Source organism: Malania oleifera, chromosome 7, assembly GCF_029873635.1.
Source record: "Malania oleifera isolate guangnan ecotype guangnan chromosome 7, ASM2987363v1, whole genome shotgun sequence".
Classification (NCBI taxonomy): Eukaryota; Viridiplantae; Streptophyta; class Magnoliopsida; order Santalales; family Ximeniaceae; genus Malania; species Malania oleifera.
Window position 1 is genome coordinate 81,279,514 of NC_080423.1, and position 11,204 is coordinate 81,290,717.

The window sequence follows — 11,204 nt, forward strand, 5'->3', positions numbered from 1 at the left end:
ACTAATTTAACATACAAGGAAATGCTTCTTACACAAGCAGATATGTACCACTGCACACAATATCACAAATCAATGCATGCTACCGAATGATAAGATACGATAAGCTCAGTGTAGTCTTAATGTTTACTCTCAAATATTAATGCAAATATGACAATTAGTTCATGAGAGTGTATGTGAAAGGATCTTTGTGTCAAAATAATAGTATCAATCACAATGCAGCAACAAAAATCTCAAAGCACGCTTCAAATATCCTCAACAAATATTTTTCTCACAATAAATCATAAGAGATATTTGAAGTTGATTTGTAAAATAGTGTTGATATTTGAAGTTGATTTGTAAAATAGTGTTTATCTTCAAGCACACTTTCAAATACCTTCAACAAATATTTTTCTCAAAATAAACCACACAAGATATTTGAAATATTTGAACATGAATTAAAGTATTTTCGTTGAAGTAAACATGTCCAAGCTTGGGCAGAGAGCATATAAGAGAATATGAATAATTTTTTTAACAATGCTCTTCGGAGAGTGGAAAGTATTCTATAGATATGATCATGATTTGTAGCAAGGATACCAACCGATGGACTGGTATAGTCTTTATTGGATATGATCATGGTTTGGTAAAGAGTTCCTATGGACTGGATGGTGAACCAAAATTAGAAGATTTTTATATTTTAAGCACAAAAGGAAATATTTTGGTTAATCAGTGAAACTAGAATCCATTAGTGGTTACCTCTAATTTTGATTATGTAAGGATGTCTTTAAGTAAGCACTAGTTGGAATAGGGACTAATGATCATTAGTGCTTAAGCCTAGAATGATGACTAAAATTTTGATCACTGAGATTAGGGTTAAAGATATGTAGAATATGATGAACCCCTGAAGCTCATCTCTGTGTAATGGACAACAGTCGCTTAACTTAAGATATTCATATTTAAGTTTGAGTTAAGCATTAAGAATAATATTCCAGGCACAATTGCCTTGTCTATTTGGAAGTGGATTTTTATTCAAGCAGCCAATAATTTCATATTTCAACCAATGAATATATGGATTAAGTTCGTATTGGTTATATACTTGGATTTTCAGATTGACTTGATTTTTCAAGATACTTAGTATGTAAAATTTTAAATAGTGGACATATACTACGTTTTTACATTTTCAGCCCGAACCACTTCCTAAGCCTTTAGTCAACACTACCCCCTATAGCTAATCCTAAATGCTAAGAAAGCATTATGTGATCATGTAATTCCTATTTGAATCTGTTCATCCTTAAGTCCTAAGGAGATTCCCTTTTTGACAACTCATACCATTTTTCTACCTTTGATTCTTGATGGGTTAGGACTAGATGGTACCTTGACCCTCCAGACCTATTTGCATTTAACACCTTCCTTTTAAACAGGCAATTAAATTTTATGTGCCCCTTCTTTTTACATAAGACACATGTGGTGTGAGTATATGGACTGGAGGAGGTACTAGCATAATGTTTCGATTCTTTTACAACGTACCCAATGTTTTTAACTCAAATTTTCCACGGGTCTTATGATATGTTTCAATTGTAATGGCTTGTGTATGCTTATGGTCTAACCTTGTTTTCATGTCATTTAAATCATTTAAATGACCAGTTATATAGTTTGTGTGACCAAATTGTTATACTCCATACTTTGTCATTCATTGTGCATTGTATGATTATGTTATCTTTTTGGATGCTAAAAGTAATAATTCTTGATCATACTAGAATGTTTGAGTTGGTAGTTGTGGATAAACTGTTAATTTAAAACTCAAAACATGTCACTTGTGTACAAAGTTATTTTGAGAACGCTCTATTTTTAAACGGCATGCTGCCGAATTTTTTAAAAATCCTCCCAATATATCTTCTGTATCTAAATGACTTCTTTTGCCTTTATGCTATATTTCTTAGCCCTTTTTGTTGTTGCCAAAAGGGGGAGAAGAGGCAAATTTTGGTACAATGATAAATTTGAATTGCGTATATTGGGCTTTAATTGTCTTTATGCATATAGTCAGGGGGAGCCTTTCTTGGCTATACCCACTTTGTCACACCCAATTTTGATCATGACAAATACTTTTGGTATTGATGGTTGTACAAAGGCTAGCATGCAGGTTCACCTTGCACGTGTACTCAAACTGAAAGACACATCATGATGGCGTGCAGTATTCGTGCTGATGAATGAAGAAGTTTTGTGTTGTATTTGTAATTCTTTTTCACTTTCTTCATTCTTTGATGTAATATCATTATAGACTATACACTCCTATGCATTGTAATAATTTGCATCATGCATAGTAGGTAGGTATGCTTTAACAAACCCTAGTTAGACCTTAGGTACCTACACTTAGTGCATATAGTCCCCAACATCACTTATTATATTTGGGGAATTAAATAAGGCAAAATTAGACCTTAAATTGAAAAACTTGAGAGAGCTCGGGCGACCAAACCTGTGGCGTTTAAAATGCCTCGGGCAACCAAACCACCGATAAAGTCAAATTGTTGGCTTCTTGTTCGGTAGGCCGAACCAATTTGAATGTATCCTCCTTGTTCACCCCACGTGTCAGAACACTTTTCACCAACCCGGGCGCCCGAACCTTCACATTCAAAAAGACCTCGGGTGACCGAACTTGCTAGTTCAGTTAATCGAACTCAGCCTCAGGCACCCGAACCACAGATAGAAAGTTTTTGTATTTTGTTCACCCAACCAACCTTGACATCGGGCACCCGAACCTTTAAAAATTGATTTTTTGAGTGAGTCTATTCGGGCACCCAAACCTCAAACCAGGCACCCGAAACCCGCAAGTTAAATTAATTTTTACTGAAAATTAAAATGGGTAAACTAGGTTAATTTTTTTAAACTTACTTTAATCATTTCTAATTATCCTCATTGAGTCCCCAACGGTCAAAAATTACCCCTTCCTTATATATACATGTTCATTTGCAATAATTAGTAAAGGATTAGCAATTTGATTAAGGCCAAAATTCTCTCAAATTCAAAAATCTCTTTTTAGCCTATACTACTCCCAAACACTTATACACTTCATTATTCTTGATCTTTCAAGTGTTGTGAGTATTTCTAAAGTGCTTGTGCTTAATCTCACTAGCTCGTACTCTCATTTGCTATATTGTTTGATTGATTTTATTTGAGAGTATAGTATTAAGTTCTTCCACAAATTTCATTTGATAAATCTTGTGTGGGAAGACTTTGAGGGTTGTGGTTCTTGCATTGTCATTGCAAGTTACCTAAGCCTATATTTTTGTCTGCAAAAATTATTTTCAAAGTTTGCATTCAAACACTCCTTGTACTTAGTATATTGAGAACATCTTGCTGAGTTTGTTTAAATCAACTTGCTAGCATATTTGAAACCTTAATCTAATTTTGTGATATTCAAATATTGTGTTTCAAGTCCTGCTTAGATATACACTCTTGATCTAGATTGATTATCTATACTTATTTGAGTGATTAACACACATTAGAGCACTGAGCATATTTACATATCATACGTGCTTGCAATATTGCTTGAGCTATACTGGTGTACATATTTGCTTGTAAAGAAGCGTATTTTCGTGTACAAAAATTTCATATCATTTGTTGTATTCTAGGCATGGGCCTAAAAAGGGAGACTAACCTTGTGGAATAGTCTCGAACTGGCTTAGACCTGGTCAGGAAAGATAGGTGCGCCACCCTGGTAAGGCGTGTTGTATTAGGTGCCACTCCACCCGTTTAAATGAGTCGTAATGGAATCCTTGTACTGGTGTAGCCAAAGCGGGGACGTAGGCAATTTGGCTGAACCTCGATAATATATTGCATGTATTGTTTACTTTTCCACACTTTACTTTTACTGCACGTGTATGTTATTTATTGATTGCATAGACTGACCCGACGTTGTGTACTACTGTTGTTAAACCGTTGACCAAGGCGATAATTTTTAAATACCCAATTCACCCCCCTCCTCTTGGGGTTGCACCAAAGCTAACACAAATAATAAAATCAAATGCAATTACAATTCAAAACATGACTTCTTCTTCCCCTTTTCTCTTTGATATCATGGAATGCGCCAGATTTGTGCTTTAAGACCTGCCTTGGCTTCCATGTTCTCCTGATCTTATGTGTGACCTGAATAATATATGTTCACGCACTAAAACACACACATAAGAGACATTTGTGTTCGTCAGCATTAAAATAGAGATCGGACTCAAAAAGCCAACAATCGGGTAAGATATAAAAATATTGGTTAAAACATGCTAACATTGATTTGTTCAAAGTAAAAGGTTGAAGGCTTAACTTGCTAAAATATCAGGAACATTATACTTCCAAAATGAGTAACATAAATAGTAATATTGAAGATTAAATCCACTTCCAAATAGACAAAGCACTTTTGCTTGGAAAATATTTCTTATTACATAACCCATGCTTAAATATTAAAATCTTAAGTTAAGTAAATCATATCCATTGCATAAGATTGAGTCTTAGGAAATAAATCATATACTAAGCATCATCTAATCCTAAACTCATCCGTGGAGCCTTAAATGCTTAAATCAGTCATAACTCTAACCACAAGCACTAATAATCATAAATTCCATATCTATCAAGTGCTTATTAAAAGACATCATATTATAATCAAATTAGGGGCATTCTCTAAAGGAATCAAATTGTTTAGCAAGAAATTTTTAATAAATATTCCCTTTGTGCTTAAAATGTAAAATTCCCTAATTTTGATTTGTGATTAAGTCATTTCCTCCACAAGAAATTTTTATCATACCACGATCATATCCGGTAAAGATTCATCTATCCTTGGCTTATTCCCTTACTTAAAATTGAGATCATATTTATGGGATACCTTCCAACGGTGGGATAAGAAAAAATACTCAAAGATTAGTATTCTAAAATTAATATTCTTCCAAATTGCTCTTTGCCTAAGTAGTTGGATATATTCGCTTCCACGAAATATTTTGAATATTGTCCACTCATAATGAACATTCTTCTGAACTTAACGATAATTTGATTGTTAAGAGTTTTGTTCTGTAACGACTTGCTTAATTTTCATATATTTTTTTTCAATATAATAAAAACTAATGTAACAAATCCAGCAGATCATAATCAACCTGAACCCGTGGGTACTAGGGATACATCGAAAATACAGTACGGAAGCCTAAGCAGCAAGAAATATAAAATCATAAACACCTTATATTATCATACAACACAACACCATTCATCACAATACCAGAGTTACTACATCCACTGTAATTATGTACACAACCCAAAAGGAGTCCTAGGGTCATTTCCCACAAAATCCATCCGACCCTACCAAAACACTTACCTTTTAGAAAGGGTAGACCAGATGTATCTATCTCAAAAGAGCTTTATCCGCTCTTCTATCAGGGGCTCCTGAAATGTTCATACAATTCGAGGTGAGACACCTCTCAGTAAGGGAAAATAAACTAATATCAGTGTGTGGCAACATGAGTTTTTCCGTGTTATACATAAATCATACATAAACATATTTAGTAAACCATCTGTAACATATCTGGGAAAACATTTATAATCATCACATGGTAGAACATACTGGATTTCTACAAACATATTTCATCTCATATATCAATAATACGAAAATATCCTGGAAGGTTATCTAGCTGGTGTCATGTATTACCCCCACATGACTGGGTTGTGTGATCCGAAGGAGGGACCTGACAATGGCTGGCCAACCACTACCAAGTCAAAAGTACAGTCTATAAGTACGATGGGTCTGCTAGACCTGGTCCGTACACCAGGGGCGCCAACACTTCAATAAACCACATTGACTATCCATCCTCACGCTGCCCCGTACGATAGCGATAACACTAATATCATGATGATCATGAACACATAGCTACGGTACCGTGCAACTGCAAGCCTAAACCAAACCAATCAGGTTCTGATAACATATAACATATTTCAAATTGTGATACACTGCTATTCCATAATAATAATTGTCAATTCAATATCATCATATCACATTTCATATATATAACGTGAAAATTATTTGCCCGTACACTGACATTTCATATTTTATCAATCACGGCTCGTACGCTGTGTTACATATCCATAAGAGGCTCGACTCGTACGCCAGCATATCATATAAATGGCTGGGCCCGTACGCCGGCATAACATGTAACAAGCTCGGCCTGTACGCCAACATATCATATAAATCTCTTGGCCCGTACGCCGGTATATCATATTAAAAACTCTCGACCCGTATGCCAATTTATCATATTAAAACTCTCGGCCCGTACGCTAGTATATCATATTAAAACTCTGTATCATTGAGCATTTTCCCAGAAAACCGTAATTCATCATAAATTCTACTCATGCCACACAAAATAAGTATTATGTATATTCAGAACATATCGTCATTTATAGTAGTATTTCCCAACATAATGCATATATATATATATATATATATATATATTCTTGAAATCAAATGCTATAAGATTATACATATATTTTAATAAAACAACTAGCTTAGTTTATCTCCTTACTTGATTCCTAAAAAAAAAAAAAAACCCTAAATCAATCACTCCAACGCCCGCAGGGTTTTCCGGTCAACACACTGAAAACAACATCTTTCAGAACTAAACTTCAGTATTTATTTTTATATAACATTTCCTACAACTATGGTAAAGTCAAATTTTGAATAAAAAAACTTAGCTTGAATTTGGGATGAATTTCAAGCTCGTCCCACCGATGATCCACTCCAGTAGATATGCAGAGAACTTCCCCACGAGTATCGTGGTGGCTTTGGATCATCGATTCGACGAAGAACAACCCAGAAATTAAGATATAAGGGGTGGAAACCAAAAAGGGAGAGAAAGAATGGTTTGGTGCGTCGAATTTCAGCTTAAAAATGAAGTTTGGCCTATTTATACACTGGCCTTCGTCGACTAGCCACGTCACCTCGTCAATGCGGTCTAGAAGGCAACTCATCGACGTCGACAAAATTAACAATCGCCGACAAAACGCTCCCTCATCGACGAGCCCCTCATGTTCTCTCATCGACAAACCCCCTGTACCCCGTCGACAAGGCCCTGCTATATTTTCCTATTTTCCCCTTATTTATTATTTAAATAGTATAATTTCTTTAGATCACTACATTCTCTCCTCCTTATAAATTTCATCCTCGAAATTTGCTATTCATATGTTTTATCATCCCTTAAAAGCAAAATGGTCTACTTATTTTATTACTTATCCTTACTTATGGTGGAAGAATATCGTGGTTACATTTTAAGTCTTGGGAGATTACATATACAGAAGAAATTTCCCCCAAAACTAAAATGCTACTTACTAACTAAATTACTACATGTACCTGCAAAAGAAACATTATGCAATCACTTACATTTTACCTGGTTAAACATCTTGGAATAATTGCAAATACTTTTGCCTTATCTGTTCCTCAATCTCCCAAGAAGCCTCTTCTATCGCGTGATTTTTCCACAAAAATTTTACCAGAGGAATCTTCTTGTTACGTAATTCCTGCACTTTCCTATCTAGAATCCGTACTGGCACCTCCTCGTAAACTAGTGAATCACTAAGTTCTAATTCACCATAAGTGATAATATGAGAAGGGTCTGAGATGTATTTCCTCAATATAGAAACGTGAAATACATCATGCATCCTGGATAACACAGGTGGTAAAACTAACCTATAGGCAACCGGCCCCACTTTATCTAGAATCTCAAATAGGCCAATAAACCTAAGGCTAAGCTTACCCTTCCTTCCAAATCTCATAACTCCTTTTAATGGAGCTATTTTCAAAAATACATGATCACCAATATCGAACTCCAACTTCCTACAGCGGTTATCGACATAACTCTTCTCTTGGCTCTGAGCTACACTAATTTTATCTCTGATAAGTCGAACCTCATCACGCGCTTGCTAAACAAGCTCTGGTCTCACAACTCGCCGCTCACCCACTTCATCCCAAAATAAAGGAGAACGACATCTCTTACCATACAGTGATTCAAATGGTGTCATGCCAATGCTGGTTTGATAACTGTAATTATACGCAAATTCCACCAGCGGCATGAACTGAGACCAACTACCCCCAAAATCTAACACACATGCTCGGAGCATATCTTCTAGTATCTGTATCGTCCTCTTAGTCTGCCCGCCTAACTAAGGATGGAATGTCGTGCTAAAGGACAACTGAGTCCCTAGTGCTTCCGGCAAACTCTTCCAAAAACATGACATGAAACGCGGGTCTCAATCTGACGCAATAGATACTAGCACCTCGTAAGAATGAACTATCTTCTAAATGTAAATCTCTGCCAAACGGTTGAGGGAGTAGCTAATCTTGATAGGCAAGAAATGGGCGGTCTTAGTCAAACGGTCAACAATCACCCAAATAGCATTCTGGTCGTGCAAAGCCATCAGCAGTCCTGACACAAAATCCATAAATATATGATCCCACTTCCACTCTGGAATAAATAATGGCTGCAACTGTCCTACTAGCCTCTAGTGCTCAACTTTTACCTACTAGCACGTCAAATACTAGGCTACATACTCGGAAATCTCTTTCCTCATACCACTCCACTAGTACGACTCTTGCAGATCCCTATATATTTTCGTGCTACCAAGATGAACTGTGTACAAAGATTTGTGAGCCTCCTCTAAAATAGTCTTCCTGATATCAGTATTGGTAGGTATAGATAATATGGAACGGAACCGCAAAGTTCTGTCATCTGCAATACTGAATTCCTCCCCCTGACCACTCTACACTCTGTCCATCACCTCTGCTAGCTCTGAGTCTTCATTCTAAGCATCTTTAATCCTTTCCTGTAAAGTAGATTGCACTACTAAACTAACGATACATACCTGAGGATCACTCTCGACCAATTCGATGTCGAGTCTCTCCAGATCCATCATGATCGGATATTGGATCTCCATAGCCGCCAACACTAATTCCCTAGATTTCCTACTCAACACATCAGTTACCATGTTTGCTTTCCCTGGGTGATAACTGATGGTACAATCGAAATCCTTAATAAAGTCCAACCACCTTCTCTGCCTTATATTCAATTCCTTCTGGGTGAAGAAGTACTTTAAACTTTTATGTTTGTAGAAAATCTCACACAGCTCGTCGTACAGGTAATGCCTCCAAATCTTCAATGCGTGTACTACTGCAGCCAATTCAAGGTCATGGGTAGGGTAGTTCTTTTCATACTCTTTCAATTGCTTGGAAGCATACGCTACCACCCTGTCATGCTACATTAGTACACAGCCAAGTCCATTCAAGGACGCATCACTGTAAACAACATAACCCTCACCCCCTGACGGGATGATCAATACTGGCGCCGTAATGAGCCTCTGCTTCAACTCCTGAAAACTTTGCTCACACCTATCATCCCATTCAAATCTGGTATTCTTCCTAATTATTCGTGTTAGAGACCTAGAAAACGCTAAGAATCCCTCGACAAAACGATGGTAATACCCAGCTAACCCCAAGAAACTTCTGATCTCCTGGACGTTCCTCGGTCTAGCCTAATTCACTACCACCTTAATTTTACTAGGATCCACAGAAATACCATCTCCTGAAATAACATGCCCCAAAAACACAACTTTCGTAAGCCAAAAGTCACATTTACTGAACTTGACATACAACTTCTTTTCCCTGAGCATCTGTAGAACCTGCCTCAAGTGCGTCTCATGCTCCTCATAACTCCTTGAATAGACCAGTACGTCATCAATAAAAACAACAACGAACTGGTCTAAGTATTGGTGGAAAACTCTATTCATCAAGTCTATAAATACTACTCAGAACAAATGGCATAACGAGAAACTCATAATGCCCATGTATGGTCCTGAAGGCCGTCTTCGATACATCTTCTACTTTTACTTTGACCTAATGATAGCTTGATCTGAGGTCAATCTTAGAATACATGCGTGTACCCTAGAACTGGTCAAACAAATCATCTATACGGGGTAGAGGATACTTGTTCTTGATTGTCACTTTATTAATCTTCCTATAATCTATACACATTCTCATAGACCCGTCCTTTTTCTTCACAAATAGAACTGGAGCTCCCCACGGGAATACACTAGATTGTATAAAGCCCTTATTAAGCAAATTTTGTAGCTGATTCTTCAATTCTGCCAACTCCACTGGTGCCATTCAATAAGGTGCTTTAGAAATTGGTGTTATACCCAGAAGTAGATCAATAGGAAAATCTACCTCACGATCAAGTGGAAACTCTGGTAACTCATCTGGAAAAATATTTGTAAATTCTTTTACTATAGGCATGCTAGTGAGTTTTAATTAATTCCCTGTCATTTCCTTCACAAATGCCACAAACCCCTAACAACCACTCAACAGTAGTCTCCTCGACTGAACAGCTGAAACTAACTAGGGCGAAGATTGCACTCGCGACCCTATGAATTGGAATTCTGCTTTTCCTGGAGGTCTGAATACCACTTCTCATAAATGGCAATCTATACTGGCAAAATTAGTTGCTAGCCAATCCATGCCAAAGATTACATCGAACCCATGCATGTTTAGCACTATCAAATCAGCGGACAAAATTTCCCCTTAAATATCAACTGAGCAATCCCGAAATACCCTACTACACCTCACTACGGACCTAGTCGATGTAGATACTAACAATTCAGTATTTAAAAACTGTATTTCTTCCCCATACAATTTAACACACCCCACAGATACAAACGAATGCGTAACTCCTGAATCAAATAATGCATTAACTTTAAAAGAAAGCATACTAACCATACCTGTGACCACATCACCAGTTGTCTCAGCATCATCTGGCATCAGAGCAAACACTCTAGCTAGAGCCATATTCCTTTGCTGGCCCCCACGTGGCGCTTGATAGCCTCCCCGTTAAGGTTTGGGAGTAGGAGCTGCATCTGGTGGTGTAGGGCAATCCTGCATCAGATGTCCCTATCTACCGCAGTGATACCAAACAGCTTCACCTACCCAACACTCTCCCCAGTGTTTCCTCCCACAAGTCTGACGGATGGAGAACTCTGCACTACCTGAACCTCATGACCTCCAGTCTCCTGCCTCCATCCTCTGCCATAATTTCCTCTCCTCCACTGACCCTACCTAGGACCCTGCTGGTAGCCCGATGATGCAGTTCTCTTCCTCTGTCCTTGATCCTCTACATCCATACGCTCACCAACCTCTATCAAGGCTGCTCTGTCAACTAACACAG